Raw genomic sequence first — 13,902 nt, 5'->3', positions numbered from 1 at the left:
TCTGTCCTTGCATGACTGGCTTTTTGCCCTGAGCAGTGTCCTCAAGGGTCACATACATTGCAGCAGGTGTCAGAAGTCCCTTCCTTCACTTGTTTTTCTTTTTTGACCGTCCCACAGCATATGGAGTTCCTGGGGAGCGAACCCGTGTCCCAGCACTCCCAAGACGCCACCAATCCCATGGTGCCACAGTGGAACTCTGCATTTATTTTTTAAAGTGCTACAGCACCCGAGACAGAAATTCCGGGCCAGGGATCAAATCTGAGCCACAGCCACAGCAGCTCGGGATCCTTTAAACCACTACACTGGGGGATTGAACCTGCACCTCCACAGCGACCCAAGTTGCTGCAGCCAGGTTCTTAACCCACCGTGCCACCAGGGAACTCCTCATTTCCTTTTTTAAGGCTGAATAATATTCCATCGTGTGGCTGGGCCACATTTGGTTCCCTCTCATCCATCCATGGATACTGGGGTGCTGCCGTGTTTTAGCTGTTGTGAGTAATGCTGCTCTGAAGGAAGGACCTTTTCTGTTCCCCTCAGACACTGCCCTCTCTGCTCACAGCCTCCATGGACCCCGTGTCACCCCAGTGACAGCCCAAGCCCTGATGTGGCCAAGAAGCTATCTAGCTGCCCACCTCCCCTCCCACCCCTTCCCTGCCCACCCCATGCCCGCCACGCAGCCTCCTTGCCAGGCTGCCCCAGGGCCTTCCCTCAGGCCGGGCCCACGGCTTCCTCCTCCCTCCCTTGAGGCTCCAGTCAAATTTCCTTCTCAGTAAGAGCCAACCCACCCATCCTGCAGAGTGAGGCTGCCCCCAGCCACCTGTCTGGTGGGCTCAGGTTGCCATAAGACACAGCCTGGGCGACTTAAATATCCTCAGTCCTGGAGGCTGGACAGTCAAGATCAAGGCTCTCGCCAGTCTGGTTTCTGGGCTCAATTCCGGCGGCAAGCAGCCGCCTTCCCGCTGAGAAAGCACCGGGAGAGCAGAGGCAGGGAGCAGGCCTCCCGTGTCTCTTCCTAAAAGGACACTCATGCTGTCAGATCAGGCCCTGCCCCCTGCCCCCCGTTAGCCTGTTTTCTCCTTTAGGGGACCCCATCTCCAAGCACCCCATCTCTGGACGTGAGCGCAGAGGGTGGGCAGAAACAGGCTAGCACCTCCCGGCCCTTCCCTGCGCTGCTTTTTTCATTTTCCTCCTCTCGCCCTCCAACCCACTGATATGCTTTATTAGACATGCCCGCCCTCCTCGTGCCCAGAGCTCTCTGGGTGGGGTCAGTTTTGCCCCGGGCGATACTTAGTAATACCTGGAGGCACTCAGAGCAGAGGTGCTACTGAATCCACCCGGCGGCGAAACGCCCTGCAGCGCAGGACCACCCCACCAGGACGCTCTGATCTGGCCCCAACTGCTCTGTGTCGTCTCACCGGGTGCTCGAGGCGTTTGCTCCCTGCTGCGTCCGCAGCACCCGGAACCACAGTCGGTGCTCAGAGGATGCACAGAAAGTGTGGCTGCGTGAAGGTGGGGCCGCGTGAGCCGGAGGCAGGCCTGTGCAGGGAGGGGGGCCTGGACCAGCGGGAGGAGGGCACCGCGGAGGACGCTGGCGGGGGGGGGCCGGGGCGGGGGTGAAAGGGCGCAGGGAGAACGCGTCCCGGGATCGGCGCTGTCGGGCGGGAGACTGCAGAGCCGCAGTGAGCAGGAGGGTGGCTTCCGCGGTGACGCCCCGGAGGTCTGGGAAGGAAGCCCCGGGACCACGCTCCTCCAGCTGCGGCCACCCTCGGCTGGCGCCGTCCGAGGGGCACTGCGAGAGGCTGCCGGGCAGAGTCTCAGGGCCCCTCCCCCGCGTCCCAAGCAGACACCCCCCACCTCTCAGCCTTCAAGTTGCCCCCCCCCGCGGCCCCCCTCTAAGGAGCGGAGACCCCGACGCGGAGGCGGAGCCCACCTGCGTTGCCACGGAGCCCAGGACGTGAGGGGAGGGGAGGCAGGGGCATCGCACGGGCCTGGGGGCATGGGGGGGGGGGCGCTCAGCTCAGGCCGGAGGCTCTGGCAGCCAAAGGCCTGGGAGGAGAGGAGGGAGGGTCTGGGCCGCCGGCTCCAAAGGTGAGCGGGGTTGCGGGGTTGCGGGGTTACGGGGCTGGGAAGGGCCCCCAGAGGTGCGCCCCGCCCGCCCTCCTGCCCTCCTCGCCCGCAGGTCTGGGAGGCGCCGTCTTGACGCTGAGGGTGAAGGGAGGAGAGGCCGCAAGGCAAGCGCCTGCTGCAGCCTCAAACTGCGGGCAAAAGCCGCGCGCTGAGTGCGCCAGGAAAATGCAGACGGGACCATCCTGGACGGGTGATGCTCATGGCACCTGGCAAAAGCAAATTCAAGTGATCCTGGGAGAAAACGTCCCCAGCTTAGGCCTTGGAAACGCCAAGCAGAGTGGAGGCGACACGTGACCCAACTGCACCCTCTCCGTTAGAGACTCTGAAATCCTGGCCTGGGAACGCCGCCCGCCTCAGGGCGGCAAAAACAACCAAAAAAAGCTCGATGCCATAAAAAGTGTATTCTCTGACCACAGAAGGAAAACTGGAACCTTCCCAAATTTGTGTAAAGAACCAAAGCATCAAAGAAGAAATCAACAGGGAAATTAGAAATTACTTGGAGAGTTCCCATCGTGGCTCAGCGGAAGCCATACCGACTAGTATCCATGAGGTTGCGGGTTCAATCCCCGCTCTCGCTCAGAGGGTGAAGGATCCGGCGTTACGTTATGAGCTGTGACGTTGGTTGCAGACTCAGCTCAGATCCTGTGTTGCTGGGGCTGTGGTGTAGGCTGGCGGCTACAGCTCCAATGTGACCCCTAACCTGGGAACCTCCATATGCCTCATGTTTGGCAAGAAGGAAAGACAGGAAGGAAGGAAGGAAGAAATTACTCGGAGAGCAGTGAAAACAAAACATAACAAAACTTGTGGGGCAGAGCAAAAGCAGTGCTAAGGGGCAAAGTTATAGCTGTAAACACTTATGTTTAGAAAAAGACAGATCTCAAGTTGACAACCTAATTTTACAACTTGAGGAACTAGAAAAAGAAGAATAATCTAAACCTAAAACTAGCAGAGGAAAGAGGTAAAGATTGGGGTGGAGATACATGAAATAGAGAATAGAAAAACAATAAAGTCAATGAAACAAAAAGTTGGTTCTTATTTTATTTTATTTTTTTGCGTTTTTGCTTTTTCCTAGGGCCGCTCCTGCAGGTTCCCAGGCTAGGGATCTAATCAGAGCTGTAGTCGCTGGTCTACATCACAGCCACAGCAACCAGGGATCCAAGCCACGTCTGCAGCCTACACCACAGCCGGATCCTTAACCCACTGAGCAAGGCCAGGGATCGAACCTGCAGCCTCATGGTTCCTAGTCAGACTCATTAACCACTGAGCCACAACAGGAACTCCACAAAAAGTTGGTTCTTTAAAAAAAGTCAACGAAATTGACAAACCTCTAGCTCAACGGACTAAGAAAAAAGGAGAGAAGGGAGTTCCCATCATGGCACAGCGGAAACGAATTAGACTAGGAACCCATGAGGTTTCGGGTTCGATTCCTGGCCTCGCTCAGTGGGTTAAGGATCTGGCATTGCAGTGAGCTGTGGTGTAGGTCGAAGACCCAGCTCAGATCCCAGGTTGCTGTGGCTGTGATGCAGGCCGGAAGCAGCAGCTCCAATTCAACCCCTAGCCTGGGAACCTCCATATGCTGTAGGTGTGGCCCTAAAAAGAAAGAAAAAAGGGGAGAAGACTCAAATTGCTAAAATCAGAAGTGAAAGCGGAGGCACTGCTACCAATGCAGCAGGAACGAGAAGACTCGTAAGAGACAGCGGTGGACAGTGGCACAGTGGCGCACCAATGAACTGGCTGGCCTGCGGATGAAACACAGAACCCGCGAGACTAAGTCGTGGAGAAGCAGGAATTCTCAGTAGACACAAACTAGTAAGGAGATGCAATCTGTGGTCAAAACTCTCCCAACGAAGACAAACCCTGGATCTGATGGCTTCACTCTGAATTGTAGCAAACATTTAAAGTAGTGTTAGCACCAGTCCTCCTCACGTGTTGCCAGAAGGTTGAAGAGGATGAAGCATTTCCTTCCTTATTCCATGAATCCAGAATTACCTGATGCCGAGGCCAGGCAGACACTGCCCAAAAGACTGCAGGCCAACCGTGCTTAAGAACATGGAGGCAGAAATTCTCAAGAGGTGCCCGCTGTGGCACAGTGGGTTAAGGATCTGGCATTGCAGCAGCTGTGGCTCGGATTCAATTCCTGGCCTGGGAACTTCCATTTAAAAAAATACATTTAAAAAAAAATATATATATATATATACATATCTCCTCAACAAAACCCAAGCCGACTGAATTGAGCCGCATGTGGAAAGCAGCTCCAGCAGCGGCTCCCAGGGCCTGTGTCACTCTAGCTCTTGATGCTGGGGCTGGAGACACAGTGTGTTTACTTTGTGGAAGTTGAACGGTGCGCTTATAATGCGTGGATCTTTCTGTATGTATTTACTTATATTTCCACACAAAGCATGAGACCAAACAAACACATCTTCAGACAGAGGCAGAATGTCCTCAGGGGGGAAATGCAAAAGGATGCAGTTCAGGCTGCGATAAAGGGCCCCCGACGGAAGATCTGGGGCTGAGCGAGGGCAAGGTGAGAGGGGAGTCTGGGGGTGAATGTGAAGAAGCCGTGACTCCACTTGGCAACAATAAAGGGGTCCTCTGGGGGTGCAGCCGGTTAAGGATGTGGTGTCGCACTGCAGCGGCTTGGGTCCCTGCTGTGGCTCAGGTTCAAGCCCTGGCCCCAGACATCCACATGCCACGGGCGAGCCTCCCAAAAAACATAAAGAGATAGAATTAAATATATGACAATCAGGAAGGGGTGGAGTTAATGTGTTCTGGATAAAATACCTGAAGGGTTGGCATTTCTGGTAGGAGGATGAAAGTGTTATTAAAGTGACTTTATCTTTTTTTTTGGCCGTGCCTGTGGGATGTGGAAGCTCCTGGGCCAGGGATCAAACCAGTGCTACAGCAGCCACTGGAGCCACAGCAGCGACACTCGATCCTTCACCTGCTAGGCCACTAGGGAACTCAGATTTTGTCACTTTTTTACAGTTTCTTTCAGGTGTGACTGGCATATGCACTAAACAGTTCGATCCATTTTTATGTATTTATACCTGGGAAAGTTAATGAGGGAAGACTCACGAAGACGGAGTTGGGGAGTTCCCATCGTGGCGCAGTGGTTAACGAATCCGACTAGGAACCATGAGGTTGCGGGTTCACCCCTGGCCTTGCTCAGCGGGTTAAGGATCCGGCGTTGCCGTGAGCTGTGGTGTGGGTTGCAGATGTGGCTCGGATCTGCGTTGCTGTGGCTCTGGCGTAGGCCGGGGGCTACAGCTCCGATTGGACCCCCAGCCTGGAAACGTCCATATGCTGCGGGAGCGGCCTAAGGAATGGCAAAAAAGACAGAAAAAGAAAGAAAAAAAAAAAAGACGGAGTTGGAAGGCCGGCAGGGGGAGCCCTCCTGCAGCAGCAGAGTCAGCTGCTGGAGTAACTGTCACTGACCAGAGGAGTCATCGACTCCAGGGCCCAGTGAGAGAACGTCTCCCTGGCACCCCCTCCAAGCACTGAACCCCCAGCAACTCAGCCAACGAGAGACGCTCACAGCTCCGAGCTCTCACTTTTCTCCAGGCCTTGGCTTCAAAACCGCCGCCTGCCTGTGGCTTGTGTATAGCAGGCTCTCATCCCAAATGGCAGTTCTCTGCTATTCCCGAGCGAACCCATTTCTGCTGGTAAATAACTTTTATTTTTAGTTTTATTTACTTATTTATTTTTATTTCTTTTGTTTTTTGTCTTTTTAGGGTGCACGTGCAGCATATGGAGGTTCCCAGGCTAGGAGTCGAATCGGAGCTGTTGCTGCCGGCCTACAGCCTAGGCCACAGCCACAGCAATGCCAGATCAGAGCCGCGTCTGCGACCTACACCACAGTTCACGGCAACACCGGATCCTTAACCCACTGATCGAGGCCAGGAATCGAACCTGCAACCTCATGGTTCCTAGTCCAAGTCGTTTCTGCTGCGCCACGACGGGAACTCCAATAAAATTTATTTTTAAAGTCAATATGGGGGGAGTTCCCGTCGTGGCGCAGTGGTTAACGAATCTGACTAGGAACTATGAGGTTGTGGGTTCGGTCCCTGCCCTCGCTCAGTGGGTTAATGATCCGGCGTTGCCGTGAGCTGTGGTGTAGGTCGCAGACGCGGCTCGGATCTCACGTTGCTGTGGCTCTGGCATAGGCTGGCGGCTACAGCTCCCATTAGACCCCTAGCCTGGGAACCTCCATATGCCATGGGAGCGGCCCAAAGAAATAGCAAAAAGACAAAAAGTAAAAAAATTAAAAAATAAAAATAAAAATAAAGTCAATATGGGGAGTTCTCTGAGGGTCTAGTGGTTAGGGCTTGGCACGTTCACCGCCCCAGCTTGGGTTCAAGCCCTGCTCTGGAAACTGAGATCCCACATCAAGCCACAGCCAAAATAAACAGACAAGAACCAAAACAAAGAAACAAGGATGAAAAAAAAGGCAAAAACAAACAAATTTTAAAAAAGGAAAAAGGGAGTTCCCGTCATCGCGAAGCAGAAACGAATCCAACTAGAAACCATGAGGTTGAAGGTTCGATCCCTGGCCTCACTCAGCGAGTTAAGGATCCGGCGTTGCCATGAGCTGGGGTGTAGGTTTGGATCCTGCACTGCTGCGGCTGTGGTGTAGGGTGGCAGCTGTAGCTCCGATTCAACCCCTAGCCTGGGAACCTCTATGTGCCTCGGGTACAGCCCTAAAAAGCAAAAAAGTAAAATTAAATTTAAAAATAAATAAATGAATAAAAAAGGGAAAAAAGCCATCATCGGGACCGATACTGTACTGCCGTCACCAACATGAAGAGGAGAACGCTCCCACCCCACCCGGAAGGCTTCCCCCTCCTCGCAGGCTCCCTGCCTGACACAGGTGCCTCCCCCCAGACGACCGCTCGTCCGCCTTCTGTGGCAGTTCGCATCGTCTGCGTTTTGTAGAAGCAGAATCATGCGACATACTCTGTCTTGTGCCCACACCCATGGCACGTGGGAGTGTGTGGGCTCCATGGCAGTGACCCAAACCACTGCAGCGACAGTGCCAGGGCCTCAGCCCACCTCGCCGCAAGAGAACTCCCCTCACTTAGTGTCTTTTACTGTCTCCCAGCTTCCTGGGTGTTTCGGGTAGTGGCAGGAACCTTCACCGCCCTTTCCTGCCAGTTCCATCATCCGTCGTGTTTCTGCTTCGGTTCTGACTGATCGTTTCCCCCTACTTTCCTGCTCCTTTATGTTTGCGGTAATTTTTATTGGATGCAACTTTTATTGTAGTTTTTATCATACTGGGTCATTGAAATTTTTTTATATGCTTTTGCGCTTTGGTCTGGAATGCAGTTAAGTTACTTGGAAATAAATTGATGTTTTGGGGTCTTTTAGGTTTTGTTAGGTGGGCTCAGAAAACTTAGTCTGGGCCAGTTTGACCCTCTGCGAAGGCGGTGGCTCTGAGCTTTCCACACAGTGCGGGGGGGCTGCAGGGACATAACCTGTCTGCTCATGTGTGCTCTGGGGAGCGCTCACGCGCTCTGTCCCAGGGTCCTTCCCAGCCTTGGGGCGTCTGCACGTGCTGAGTGCTGGAGGGGACACACAGCATTGCTCTCGCCCCAGCTCTGCCCTAAAATCGCTGGTCACCTTGGGCTCCCACATTGGGAACTCTGTCTCTTCAAGTTATAGGGATGCCAGGCAGTTTTGTTTGGGTTCCTCCTCTCTGCCCTGCAGCCCGGGAAGCCTCTCCAGGGTGGCCCGGCCCGTTGCAGAGCTGCCTCGTGGTCTGCCTGCTCCTGGGACGGCCGTCCTGCATGGCCCATGGTCCGCTGCCCGGAAAGCTTTGTTTCCTCTTTCGTCCAGTCGGTTTAGAGGTTGACAGGGCTGCGCTGAGAGGTCCTGCTCCTTGGGCGCAGCAGGTTAAGGATACGGTGCTGTCTCTGCAGCAGGTCAGGTCATTGCTGTGGTTCGGGTTCGATCCCTGACCTGGGAACTTCCACATGCCACGGGCTCGGCCAAAAAAAGAAGAAAGACTGTCTCCTGGGTTGTCATCGTCAGGTTGGCTTGAATTACGTTTTCCATTGCTTTCGTCCATCGCCTGCTGGCTTCCTGTGGCCACGAGCATGGCCTGGTGGAGGCAGCCGCCAGGGAACCGCTGCCCTTGCCCCAGACCCCTGTTTGGCACCAACACGGCCCTCCGAGCCCCCAGCTCCTGGCACCGCTCAGTTCTGCTGGGTCTCCTGATACCCAGACCACATTGCTTTAAGTGATGATGCTAAGAAGTTTACTCAAGCCTCTTCCGTTTGACTTGGGGCCCTTGGGGGCCCCAGTGACTTTGCCAGGTGGGGACCTGGGGGATAAGGAAGGGCGGCCCGGGGGCACGGGCGGCTGGGTGTTTGTCGAATGGGGCTTAAGTTGAAAAAGGCAAGTTGCTACACGGCCTGAAGAAGCCCCTTGGTGCTGAGATGAAGACGGAGCGACTCCAGCTCTGGACAACAAGGGCCATCTGGTCTTTGGCCACAAGGTGTCGTCAGGTGACCGAGGACCTGGAGGGAGTATCAGGACCCACCCCCGCGCAGAGCAGCAGTCCTGCAGGGGCCACCTGCCACCCTTCCCACACGCTGCTCTTCTAGGGCCACCGACATGGCCTGATCACCTGGCAGTCCCGGCACCCAGGGCAGTTCTGGTCCGTGACAGGTGGCCGACCCACGGGTAACTCCTTGGGGACCCAACTGCGGAGCCGTCATCCCACGTGCCACACCGTCCTCAGAGGTTGTCCAGAGCCTTTCTCGTCTCCGAGTGAGGAGGTGACCAAACTGCTAGTGGAGACTGAGTCTGCTGGGCAGCCACCCAAGGGGACACCCGCTGAGCCGGGTACACTTGCAGGTGTATGTGCGCCTTTGCCCTTAACTGGGAATGAACAGAAATCGGGCCGACGTGGCCAGGCTGGGGCTCTGCAGCCTCTCCAGTGGGCCTTCGCACACACGGTAGGAGGCAGAGGGTTACGTCCTCACCGCGCCAGTCCTGGCCCCGTGCGCAGCGTCTACAGGACACAGAGGCGGGCGGTTTCTCTCTTCTGAAATCAGCTCAGCAGCAACATTTGTAGGACTAACTCCTTGGATCTTCTGCACCGGAAAGTCGTTTAAATTGTTAACACGTGGACGGGGAGGGAGCGGGACGGACCGGGAACCTGGGGTTATGGATGCCAACTGTTGCCTCTGGACGAGATAAGCAATGAGGTCCTGCTGTGGAGCCCTGGGAACTCTACCCAGTCACTTGTGATGGAGCGCGATGGTGTGAGGAAAAGACTGTGTGTGTGTGTGTGTGTGTGTGTGTGTGTGTGTGTGTGTGTGTGTGTGTGACTGGGTCCCCTTGCGGTACAGTAGAAAATTGACAGAACCCTGTAAACCAGCTATAATGGAAAACACAAAAATCGTTTAAGAATAAACTGTTAGGAGTTCCCGTCGTGGCGCAGTGGTTAGCGAATCCAACTAGGAACCATGAGGTCGCGGGTTCGGTCCCTGCCCTTGCTCAGTGGGTTAACGATCCGGCGTTGCCGTGAGCTGTGGTGTAGGTTGCAGACGCAGCTCGGATCCTGCGTTGCTGTGGCTCTGGCGTAGGCCGGAGGCTACAGCTCCAATTCGACCCCTAGCCTGGGAACCTCCATATGCCACGGGAGCGGCCCAAGAAATAGCAACAACAACAACAAAAAGACAAAAGACAAAAAAAAAAAAAAAAAAAGAATAAACTGTTAGCACGTTTTAGACGGCCCTCAGCTCACGACGGAGCCTATTTTCCTGGGTCTGGAAAAGCCCCAGAAATCTTCCGAATCCCAAGAGAGCCTTGGTGGAGGATGCTGCAGAAGGAGAGTGGCAGATGCTGGCATTAAAGCCACCCACGAGGGACAGACGAAACCCTTCACGGTCACTTGCTCCTGTCCAGCCTCCCTTTTCCCCTCATCCCCCTTTTGAAGCACTTTTTCTTTTTTCGCCTGTACCCGAGGCATATGGACATTCCCAGGCCAGGAATCAAACCCTGCTCACACAGCGGCGATGCTGGGTCCTCAACCTGCAGTGCCACCGGGGAGCTTCTTGGTGTGTTCCTTTTTTTTCTTTTTAAGGCTGCACCTGCGACACATGGACGTTCTGAGTATCTATGTAAGCACTTAATTTCCACTCTTTTACAAATTAATATTGGCAATTAAGAGATTAGCTCCACCTTTGACCTGAGGAGGCTCCCCTAACAGCCACAGGTGGCCCCATTTTTAAAGATAACCATTTAATAGCCTCTTCAGAGAGAACGATTCCGACAGAGGATTGACAACGCGCTCCTGGGGAGTTCTCTTCATGCTCTGTGCTAACAATCCCGACTAGGATCCATGAGGATGAGGGTTCGATCCCTGGCCTCGCTCAGTGGGTCAAGGATCTGGCGTTGCCCTGAGCTGTGGTGTAGATCTCAGACGCAGCTCGGATCTGGCATGGCTTTGGCTGTGACGTAGGCCAGCAGCTGTAGCTCCGATTCAACCCGTAGCCTGGGAACCTCCACATGCCGTGTGTGCAGCCCTAAAAAGCAAAAGAACAATGAGTTCCCAGGGTTCCTGTTGTGGCTCAGCAGGTTAAGGACTCAGCTAGTATCCATGAGGATGTGGGTTCAATCCCGGGTCTTGCTCAGTGGGTTAAGGATCTGGCGTTGCCGTGAGTTGTGGTATATGTCTCAGCTGCAGCTCGGATCTGGCATGGCTGTGGCAGTGGTGTAGGCCAGCAGCTGCAGCTTGGATTCAATCCCTAACCTGGGAACTTCCACATGCTGCAGTTCCAGCCCTAAAAAGACAAACAGTTGTCATCTCACAGATCTAGTCTTCACCGGACCAGAGGTGTAGCTGCAGAAACAATCCCTCACCCACCAATCCTTTTACCATTCCCAAGTCTCCCCATTTATCTTGAGACTTGGAAGAGTTAAAAAAAAAGTCTGGCCTTAAGGAAATAAAATTTCCTCCTAGGACGAACTTGCACTTCTCCTCCTGTGCTCTTGACGTGTAAGTCTTCTACCTGCCTTCGGGGAATGCTTGTCTAAACCGTCTGTTTCAGTTGCAAATTTTGGGAAAGTAACTTTTGAGGAAAGAAAAAACAAAAGCGAGACAGGGCACTTGGATAAATCTTAACGTCCTCTCCGTAAAGGTTAGGAAACAAGGTCTAGCCTTCTAAACAGGTGACCTTAATTTATTTCATCTGCCAGAAACCTCTTTCGTAACTAACGTTTCGTATTACTGTACTTGATTCGTGGCTGAAATTTTGGAATGAGAGCGACGGGGGTCTCCGCAATGCGGAGCACTGACCCCGCAGCTCCTGGGGACTTGGCGGGGCCTCCATACGGGTCTCCGTGTGTGCGTGTATCACAGACGTGTGGTGTTGCCAAGACCAACGTGCGGAAGAGTGAAAATCAAGTGCTTATGTAGCTACTCGGAAACGTGTTCCCAGCGAGTTTCAGGATCACGTAATCTAGCATTAACTCCTTTCCTGTGGCTGCCCCGAGGCACATGGAGTCCCCAGGCCGGGGATCAGAGCCGAGCCACAGGCGTGACCTACGCTACAGCTGCGGCCGATCCTCTCTTTAGCCCACGGGTTCGAACCCGTGTTCTGGCGCCGCAGAGTCGCTGTTGATCCTCTTGCGCCACGGTGGGAACTCCCGGGATTATTTTCTTTTACGTTTAAAAGGTTGACTGAAGTGTAGTTGGCTTAATGCTGCGGTGATCTCTGCTGTACAGCGTGACTCGGTTACACATGCACACACGCCCACACTTCTTCAGACTCTTTTCCCACAGAGACGATCCCGGAATGCGTCGATTTGCCTGTGCGGTACAGCAGGTCCACACTGGCCAGTCTTTCCATAGACAGTGTGCACAAGCCAGTCCCAAAGCCCCAGTCCATGCCTCGCCCCCCCCATAAGTTTTTCAAAGTCTTTGAGTCTGTTTCTTGTTATTCAAATAAGTTCATTGAATCCTGTTTTAGATTCCACATACGAGCGATAGCCTACAATGTTTGTCCTTCACTGTCTGACTTCACTTAGTTTGATCATCTCTGGGTCTAACCACGTTGCTCCAAACGTCATTACTTCATTCTTTTCTTACAGCCGAGTAATATTCCATTGTATGTAAGTACCTCATCCATTGTCTTGGCTGTTATAAATAGTGCCGCTATCAGAATTCCGTCATGGTGCAGTGGAAAAGAATCCAACTGGGAACTATAAGATTGTGGGTTCAGGAGTTCCCGTCGTGGCGCAGTGGTTAACGAATCCAACTAGGAACCGTGAGGTTGCAGGTTCGGTCCCTGCCCTTGCTCAGTGGGTTGACGATCCGGCGTTGCCATGAGCTGTGGTGTAGGTTGCAGACACGGCTCGGATCCTGCGTTGCTGTGGCTCTGTCATAGGCCGGTGGCTACAGCTCCGATTCGACCCCTAGCCTGGGAATCTCCATATGCCGCGGGAGCAGCCCAAGAAATAGCAACAACAACAACAACAACAACAAAACAACAACAACAAAAAAAAAAGACAAAAAGACAAAAGATTGTGGGTTTGATTCCTGGCCTTGCTCGGTGGGTTAAGGATCTGGTGTTGCCATGACTTGTGTCTGTCATAGATGAGGCTCGAATCTCACCTTGCTGTGGCTGTGGTGTAGGCTGGAGCTACAGCTGATTAGACCCTAGCCTGGGAACCTCCATATGCTGCGGGGGTGTGGCCCAAAAAAAGACAAAAGACAAAAAAAAAAATTGCTTCTGTGAACATTGGGGTACGCATATCTTTTCAAACGATGGTTTTCTCTGGATAGATGCCCAGGAGCGGGACTGCTGGATCAAATGGCAGTTCTATGTTTAGTTTTCTGAGGACTCTCCATCCTGTTTTCCACAGTGGTTGCACCAATTTACGTTCCCACCAGCAGTGTCTTCTCTCCACACCCTTTCCAGCACTTATCGTTTGTAGACTTTTTTTTTTTTTTTTTTTTTTTTTGTCTTTTGGTCTTTTGTTGTTGTTGTTGTTGCTATTTCTTGCCGCTCCCGCGGCATATGGAGGTTCCCAGGCTAGGGGTTGAATCGGAGCTGTAGCCACCGGCCTACGCCAGAGCCACAGCAACGCAGGATCCGAGCCGCGTCTGCAACCTACACCACAGCTCACGGCAACGCCGGATCGTTAACCCACTGAGCAAGGGCAGGGACCGAACCTGCAACCTCATGGTTCCTAGTCGGATTCGTTAACCACTGCGCCACGACGGGAACTCCTTTGCAGACTTTGTGATGATAGCCATTCTGGCTGGTGTAAGGTGGTGCCTCATCGTGGTTTTGATGTGCATTTCTCTAATCATGAGTGATGCTGAACATCTTTTCATGTGTTTTTGGCCCTTGTGTGTCTTTGGGAAAATGTGTTTAGATCCGCTGCCCACTTTTTGATTGAGTTGTTGGTTGGATACTGAGCTGCAGGAGATGCTTGTATGTTTTGCAGAGTAATCCCCTGTCCGTTGCTTAAGCTGCGAATATTTTCTCCCATTCTGTGCGCTTTTTGTTTACGGTTTCCTTTGCTGGGCGAAACGTTTAACTAGGTCCCATTTGTTTACTTTTGTCTACGTTCATTACTCCCTAGGATTAATTTTTGATGATGAAAACAAGTTTCGTTTAACCAACACAGAACTGTCCCGGAATCACCGACACTGAAGTCCAAGACCTTTACGACACGTAGGTTTCCTAGAAGTAAGCGCGCACCCGTCAGCGTCTGCCACTTCCTCGCGTCGCGGGCCCCGCAAGGCCTCGCTCTGCACCC

Source organism: Sus scrofa, chromosome 8 (assembly GCF_054392235.1).
Source record: "Sus scrofa isolate SSC_HxYL_T2T_F1_AM1 chromosome 8, Sscrofa_HxYL_maternal_Yorkshire_Landrace_v2.0, whole genome shotgun sequence".
In the NCBI taxonomy this organism is placed as follows: Eukaryota; Metazoa; Chordata; class Mammalia; order Artiodactyla; family Suidae; genus Sus; species Sus scrofa.
This window is presented reverse-complemented; position numbering follows the sequence as displayed.